This window comes from Euphorbia lathyris, chromosome 5 (assembly GCF_963576675.1).
Source record: "Euphorbia lathyris chromosome 5, ddEupLath1.1, whole genome shotgun sequence".
NCBI lineage: Eukaryota > Viridiplantae > Streptophyta > Magnoliopsida > Malpighiales > Euphorbiaceae > Euphorbia > Euphorbia lathyris.
In genome coordinates this window covers 26,419,131-26,427,938 of record NC_088914.1, presented here as the reverse complement: position 1 = coordinate 26,427,938, position 8,808 = coordinate 26,419,131, and the positions used below count along the sequence as shown (strand labels likewise).

The following is an 8,808-nucleotide window of genomic DNA, read 5'->3' as shown; positions in this document are numbered from 1 at the left end:
TTATTATTATTTTTTCTATTTTTTTTCCTCTGAGACGTTCTAATTTTAGAACTGGGGAATAGAGTTCTCCCTCTTTTGTTCGCCTCTTTTTCTTTTCTTTTTCTCTTTTTTTTTCCTTTTTTTTCTTTTTGGATAGTAATGCTCATTCACTTCTTAGCCTTTTGGCTTGCTACTATGATGCCATAAATAAAGATAAAGCGCTAGAAGAAAACAAAGGCTCAATGTGAGCTTTGCAAAAAAACTCGGGTTAAGTAACAAACTAAGTGATGGTTTGCAAAAATTGGGTTAGAACGAAAGAAAAATCTACAAACTACAAAAATACAGGCTCAAAGGGGCTTCCTAGAGTGGATGAAAAAGAAAAAAAATAAGGTAAAGAAAAGGGTTAATTCTAATGAGGCTGATTTCATCGTTTACCATCTCAAATCATTGCATGCAGGTTCAACTCAGCATTAGGTGCAAAATCTGTAATCTTTCCACAAGTCAAAGCATTCACACAAAAATGTCAAGAAAAAGAGCTTTTTGATGTTCGCTCTTGGGCTCAAATTCAACTCACAGTTCTTGGGTTTCAATTTTGTGCTTACTAGTTCTCCCCAAACTCAAGTTTAACATCACATGCCTTCAATTCTTAAGTTATCTACCTAAGTAATGATTTTAGCATTTCTTCAAAAGTAGGGTCTAAATGCAAGCTTTAGCTCATGCTTTTACAGATACAAGGATTGTGTCCTACACCTAAACTAGTTGTCATGCAATCTTAGATTCGGTTCTCAGCCCTCAAGGACAAATAATGAAGTTTAGATTCGAAGGAGGTTCACGGTTTTAGGTCCTGAACATGTGAAAACATAAATAAAACCCAAAAATGCTAAACTAAACTAGACATGATGCAACAAAAATTTTAAAAATTATACAATTTTTGTAAGTTTGTCTACCCCTCCTCCTCACACTTAAATCATGCAATAAGTTCCAACATTGCATACAAAACCATCAAGCGCATGTGCAAAAAGTTAGGGTGGAGAAGACAACTTGCTGATTTTATCGCAATCGCCAAAAACTTGATGATTTGCGGTGCCAATTTTTTTTTATTATTATTTATTTATTTAGCTCCGTTCGGAAAAAATCCAGAAATGTTGCTTATCTCGGCCGAGCAGGGGTGCCCGGCGGGCTTCTCGGCAGTGCCCAGCTCGGCGAGCTGGGCCTCCCGGGGCGAAATTACGATTTTTTTTTCAGCTCGTCGCGAGCTGGCATGCAGAAGGTCCGGAAAAATATTTTATTTTTTTTTATTTTAATTTAAACTGAACACTGAAAATAAAACCTAACAGAACTAAACCAACCTAAAAGTATATCTATAAAATTTATTAAAAAGAAAAACAAACCTAGAAAAAGTTTAATCCGAACTTGGGTTGCCTCCCAAGAAGCGCTACTTTTATAGTCGGTTAGCTCGACGTAGAGTTCCTTCCTAAGTATAAGCTTCTATCCGCGTTAGGAACTCGAATTCCTTAACAAATAATCCGTACCTACAAAACGGATTAGGAGCCTCAAATGAGTTAAATAAAAACAAGAGGCCAAATTTAAACAGATTATGAAAACGTTTGGTTTGCTCCCTTTTGGATTCTCTTGGTAGGTCGAAGAGAATGAAAACTTTTGAACAAGGAGTAAATCCAAACTTTTCTAACTTTTGAGGAAAAGGTAGTTCATATACACAAGCTTCAATCTGATCATTTATTTCTATCACATGATTTAGGATTTTAGGTTTTGAACCGAGGTTGCTTACCGCTTCCGGTTCCTCACTTACCTTGAGTGATGCATGTGACAGTGGGCTTGGTTCTACCTTTTTGTCGTTCCTCAAGGAGATGGCTTGAGCTGATTCCCTTTGTGGGATTTCTATGTTTTCCTTTATGCCTGGGAGAGCATCTCGGGATTGCTCTTGCATCTCATGGTTTATTTGAGCCAATTGGTTGCTCAAGTCCTTGCAAACCTCCTCGTTGATTGTAAGTCGGGCTGATATTCCTTTCAAAAGGGACAGCACCTCATCTCGTGAGCTAGAGGGTTGTGGAGGAACTTGGCTTGCTTGTTCATAAGGGAACATTCCCAATTCGTTTTCCCTGTGCTCATTAACAAACCTATTTGGAGGCCTCAACATGTTAGGGTTCCCGTAGGACAGATTTGAGTGTTGAGGTCTCCTCCAATCACTACCATAAAAGCTGTAAGAATTGGGGTTAGAATTATACCTTTGGTGATTACCCACAAAACTTACACTTTCATTGGTGTTGAGGCTCAGTTTCGCCACCAAGATATCCATTTTCTTATTTAAGTCGGCCATGGAGGGATTGGGAGCCTCATTCTCCAGGGCATGAATGTATTGTCTTGATGGGATTGTAAACTTTTGAGCTTGCCACTCGACTCTTTCTTGCCAATTCATTGATCAGAGAATGCTGAGAAAAAGTGAAGTTCTAACACAAAAGTTGATAAGTAAAAGTATATAGTTATGAACAAATACAAAAGATATGAACAAGTATAGAAGTTATAAAGAATTATATATAAACAGGTATAAACGATATAAACAAAGGATATTCACAAAAGAATGCCTAAACTAACAAATCGACCTTTGGTTCGATATTGCAGAAGAAATAAATCCCCGGCAACGGCGCCAAAAACTTGATGCGCCTCCCGTAAGAAGACTCACTAAGGGATAAGTGTACCCCATCGTTATCAAGTAGTAAAATCTGGAAAGTCCAGGTATCGAATCCACAGGACTTATTTACCACAAGTATCGAGCTACTCGGTCTCAGGTGTTATCTAGGCTTTGTGGGTTTTGAGTTTGTTTGTTTAAGTTAATCTACTCCTAGGTTGAATTATGCTACTCCTAGCTAAGTTATACTAATTCTAACTAAGTTATTCTACTCCTAATTAAGTTAAACTACTCCTAATTAAGTTATACTACTCCTAGGTGATCTTTCACTAATGCAATTACCCGAAGGAACATGGTATGCACGATAATAATGAAGTTAGGTTATTAGGTCTATTGATTAAAAACCTAATCTAAGTCACTTGTATTCAAGGCGATTAACCCTACTTACCCTCCTGAAGTTCCTAGTGCGTGATTCCCTTGTAAGGCCGAAACTAGGTCTAAGGCTCAGCAATTTGGGCTTAATCAACTAAGAGGTCGTCAATCTCCCAGGCCCTGACTAGGTCAGATTCAGCTCACAATATGTGCCTACTAGATTTTGGGGCTTTTGAATGAGTTAAACCAATTGAATAAAGCGTAAGACAAAGATTAAATAAATAATCATAGAACAAAATAAGAGCTAAAATATTATTAAAGGCGAAGAACAATGTCACAGGATACAATTAGCCTAGGATTCATAGACTGTATCAAAGAGTACAAACAAGGAAACATAAAAGGAGATACGAAAATCCCTTTCAGGGAACCTGTCTACTCTGTAGCCGGCTTCCTAGGTCTTAAGGGCGGACCTTGAATAATCCTTGGTGGAGATGCGGAGCTTCGGAGCTTCTTCAATGGAGGTTGGAGAAGATGGAAGAGGTGGAGAGGATTTCTCAAGGGGGAAAGGCTAAAGTAAATTACAATAATGAAAGATATCTAATTTACAATTGGAAATTCTTATTTATAGACGCGGCTCAGGCCCTCTTTTTGACCTATTTCGTGTCCTTATGCAGGTGGGAAGTCGTGGGACCGGTTGTGGAGTCATGGGGGAAAAACTGATATTTTTGACCAATTCCCGCAGGTCAGCTCGCCGAGCAGGGCGAGCTGGCCCCCAACTCGCCCGAGCAGGCCTATAAAAGCCAGCTCGCCCGAGCAGGCCTAAAAAGGCCAGTCCGACGAGCGGTTTTGCCCTGCACGCTTCTGCACTGTCGCTCGATATCCCATGATGTAATTTTCGCCCGAACTTATCCCTGCGCATGCACAAAAACTCCAAATAGCATTAGTCTCAAGGCTAAATTGACCCGCCAATCGCTCATTTTGAACAAACGCTCCGTTTGGTGCGACTTTTGGCGGATCAATTAGCTATAAAAGATAACAGAATTATAACATACATGCCATTTTGGCCTTATTTGCCTAAAATGATCAGAAAACGAGCCTAAACAATGAAAAGTTAATAAAACATTTCCAATTCCTAACTAACTCACACAAAAGCATATAAATGCGAGAATTGCTCGCTTATTCATGAAATAACACTAAAAACCGCCCTAAAACCGTACCCAAAGATAGGGGTTTTTGACCCCTATCAATGACCATCAAGAAGATCATCCTTTGATAGAATCTGCATCCCTCTTTCACCCATATGACCAAGTCTTATATGCCATATATTTGTCATATCCTCTTGGTCAATCTCTGACGATGCAGCATTAGCTGAACTTGTAACAGTGGAACCTTGCAGGAAATACAAAGTACCATGCTTCACACCTTTCATAATCACATCAGAACCTTTACAGACATGTAGAACTCCATCTTTTCCTGACCAGCTGAGACCCCTGTTGTCTAATAGACTCAGAGATATCAGATTCTTCATCATCAATGGAACATGCCTGACTTCGTTCAACGTGCAGAACTTACGATCATGTGTCCTCAACTTGATCGAGCCTATTCCAACTGCTTTGCAGACATGACTATTAGCCATTGAAATGCTACCTCCATCTACCTGCTTATAAGTTGAAAACCACTCTCTCCTTGGACAAATATGATAAGATGCTCCTGAATCAAGAACCCACACATCAGAGTGATGAGTGTGTCCATCAGCAACAAGAGCAATATCTTTTTCAGAGCTGCTGTCGCCATCTGCTACAGCAGCAGAACCTGGTTGATTTTCTGATTTCTTCTTCTTCTTTGGACAATCAGTTTTCCAATGTCCTTTCTCCTTACAGTAATTACAGGTGTCGTCTGGCTTGGGACCCTTTGAGAACGGCTTCTTAGACTTCTTCTTTCCACCGTTTCCCTTTCCCTTACTGCCGCTGGCAAACAGTCCAGAGGCCTGATTATCTGCACCTGTATTGCTCGCCTTATGGCGCAACTCTCTGCTATGAAGAGATGACCTAACTTCTTCCAAAGTCACAAAATCTTTACCAACAACAAATGATTGAACAAAATTCTCATATGAAAGCGGTAAAGACACCAACAGAATCAAAGCAGCATATTCATCTTCAATTTTCACATCAATATTACGTAATTCTAATAATAATGTGTTGAATTGATCTAAATGATCCCTGAGTTGCATACCTTCCTGCATTCGCAGGCCAAACAGATGTTGTTTTAGAAGAAGTTTGTTCGTTAGAGATTTTGTCATGTATAAGCTCTCTAACTTCATCCACAGAATGGCAGTGTTAAGCCCAAAATATACCTAAAATATCATCAATAATTACATCAATATTGCTACGAATTTATGCTATTCATACCTATTTAGAATACTTTTACTCTCGAATATGTTTCTTTCGTGCAAGGTACATAAATATTTGGTAAAATCCAAATAGGAGTAAAAAGAGCTCAAAAATAGAAGAAAAGCCCTACAAAAGGAGTCAAAGACGACGAAAATTAATAACGCCAAGTCGAGGACACGAACGAGAGCGAAAAAGTGAAAAACGCTCCATGCCGCGACTGCGGCCCCCCCTTTTCACGGTCGCGACACGCGTCCTTCAGCCTTTTTTCCCTTCGTCTGAAGTACAATTGTTGCTCCCCCATTCTCGGTAGAGAATTTAATAATTCTCAGTACGAGCAGGAGATTTTGGAAGCCTAGTTACACACTTTCGTTTTCGACGAAACACGATCGTTCGGGTGGATAAAGACGTCCTTTCGCAGCGGACACGATCCTTCACAAACGGACACGACACTTCAATCAAGACTCTTCAACATCTATAAATAAAGAGTTGATGGAGAGTTGAAGAAAAGAGGATATAATGAAATAATGATATAGTGATATGTGTAGAAGAAAGAAATTAGTGTAGAATTTATGCAGAAATTCCGAATCAAGTGATTCAGAAGTTAGATTTAGATTCTGTAAAAAGCAATATGATGTACACACATTGTTTACAAATTAATAACAAATTCAGTAGCGTTTAGACATTGTTCCAGTTTAGTTTTCATTTTGGTAGTAGACCGACCCAGTCTCTATTACGAAGATTCAACGAGAAGATTGAGTAGAGGATTCGCCCCTGAGCCTGACAAACTCTAACGAAACCCAAGGAAAGGATTGACAACCCGTTCACTTGCACGCCGTCGAAGAATTCAATGCTTCCTGTTCTCTGTAAACTTGTATCAATTTATATTTCATCTAATAAAGTCTGTTCTATTCGATAGATTCTTATGCAGCACTTTGGTAAATGAGCCGAAGTGGATTGATGCTGGTGTTTTCATTAAAACATATTTAATTCAAATCTTTACAAGGAAACTTTGTTGAACACTTAGGCAAATTATCATCTCGAAAGAGTTTTAATTTGATTAAGGGAAACTATCCCGAAAGGGTTTTGTCGCGTTCAAAGCCAATTAATTAGAGGTTCCGTCATTTATTTCATCTTTATAATTCGTACAAAGTTTAAAGTTGTTTCTTTGCTTAATGCAAACAAATATACTTGTTTACTTTTCTAAAGTACTAAAACGTTCCTGTTTTGCAAATTCATTCTTAAATCAGATATCTCCTAACATCTTCATATTCTAATCTAATTCTTATTCTAGCAATTTCAAAACCAAAACCGATTAAACGATTTTCCATATTATAAACCTTTAAAGTAAATTTAACCGATTATAAATAAGTTTTGTTCAAAAAACGTTCCCTGTGGGATCGATATCTTTTATTACTACAAGCGTATACCGTGCACTTGTGGAAATCGCTCAACAAGTTTTTGGCGCTGTTGCCGGGGAATGCCAAAATTTTTTGACAAAATTTTAAATTTTTCGTGTTTTATTACGAATCTAGGTTTATTCATACTTATTCAAACTTTTATATTTTTAATTATTTTCAATTACTAACATATTTATTTTTCAAATTATGTTTTGTAGGTAGTTTCGGTTCGTGCGAAATTTCAAGTTCATGCGTAGTTCTCGAAGTTCGGGCACGTCACCAGATCCTATTGACCCAGAAATTGAAAGAACTCTTAAAAAGAACAAGAAAGAAAAGAAAAAGAAAAACCAAACCCCAATAAAAACTAAAATTACCGAGCCAGAAGTTATGGCCACACTTATGGATTACGCTAGGCCAGGAGTGGCCGGTGTAACAAACAGTATAGTTAGACCCTAAATTAATGCACATCATTTTGAAATTAAGCCTGCGTTGCTTAATATGTTGCAAAATAATGTAACGTTTTACAGGTTATCTAACGAAAATCCTAATACCCATTTGACAAATTTCTTAGAAATTTGTGACACTTTTAAAATTACTGATGTAACTGCAGAAGCAATCAAACTTCGCTTTTTTCCTTTTACTTTGAAGGATCGAGCCAAAGAATGGTTAACTTCTATGCCAGCCGCATCAATTGAGACTTGGGAACAATTAGCCCAAGTATTTTTATCAAAATTCTTCCCTTTAGCAAAAACCGCAAGAGTCATTAAAGAGTTAACATCTTTTTCTCAAAATGATAGTGAAACTCTTTATGAGGCTTGGGAACGTTTTAAAGAACTTCAACGTTTATGCCCACACCACCAATTGCCCGCTGAACTCTTAATGCAAACATTTTATAATGGACTAAATCCTACAACAAGAGGTTCATTAGACGCTATGTCTGGAGGGTTATTCATGAAGAAAACATCTGCCCAAGCAAGAGAACTTTTAGAGGAAATGGCAATCAACAGCAGTATGTGGCCCGCGGAACGTGGACACGTACCATTAGCGAAACCATCATCCTAAACAACATCATCAGTTAAAGGTATAGTGAATCTTGATCCAGTAGCGATGTTGCAAGCCCAATTTTCTGCCTTGTCGCGCAAAATTGATAGGTTTATGGCACCGTGTGATCCTAATGGTCAACCAATCCAAACAGATGTGGATTACGAAGGTATGAGTGAGATTGAACAGGTAAATTTTGTCCAAGGGCAAAACTAAACTAATAATCCTTATTCCAATACATATAATCCTGGATGGAGAAATCATCCTAACTTTAACTGGAGAGACAATAATAATGCTAATGCTAATCAAAATCGTACTACTAATTATCAAAATCAATCAAGAGATTCGATTAGCACTTTATCTTCTAAAATAGACAAATTCATTGATGCGATGAGCGGAAAAATAAGTAATCACGACGATGGTTTTAAACGGATCGAGAATAAATTCGATCAGCTTATTAAAAACCAATCATCTAGCATCCATAATTTGGAGATTCAAATTGGACAACTCGCTAAATCAATTCCATCCCGCAAAGAGGGAAGTCTTCCAAGCCATACGGAAGAAAATTCGAAAGAGCATGTTAAGGCTATCACTCTTCGTTCAGGGAAAAATTACTTAGGCCCGGAAATGACCAGAAATTCGACTTTACCTGGAATTGATTTACCAAAGCCCAAAGAAGATACGTTAAATCAAAAAGATGCACCGATTGACTCTAGTACAAAAACTTTTGTACCCAAACCACCTTTTCCACACAAAGTCCGCAACAAGGACTATGATAAACAACTTTTAACATTTTTAGACAAACTTAAGAATTTGCATATTAATTTAACGTTTATGGATGCAATTACGCAAATTCCCAATTATGGTAAATTCCTCAAAGATTTAATTTCAAAGAAAATTAGTTGGGAAGGAATTTCATCCATTTCACTAACTGAAGATTGTAGTTCGATTGTGTCAAGCAATTTGCCCACAAAACTCAAGG

At 37.8% G+C, this 8,808-nt stretch overlaps 1 non-coding gene across 1 annotated transcript; it reads right to left on the bottom strand.

The window, feature by feature from the left end:
* Window positions 1-7,541: 7,541 nt before the first annotated feature.
* On the bottom strand, window positions 7,542-7,648 carry LOC136231463 (small nucleolar RNA R71). The gene has a single exon (XR_010689844.1). It is a non-coding gene; the product is annotated as a small nucleolar RNA R71 (small nucleolar RNA).
* Between the last annotated feature and the right edge of the window lie 1,160 nt (window positions 7,649-8,808).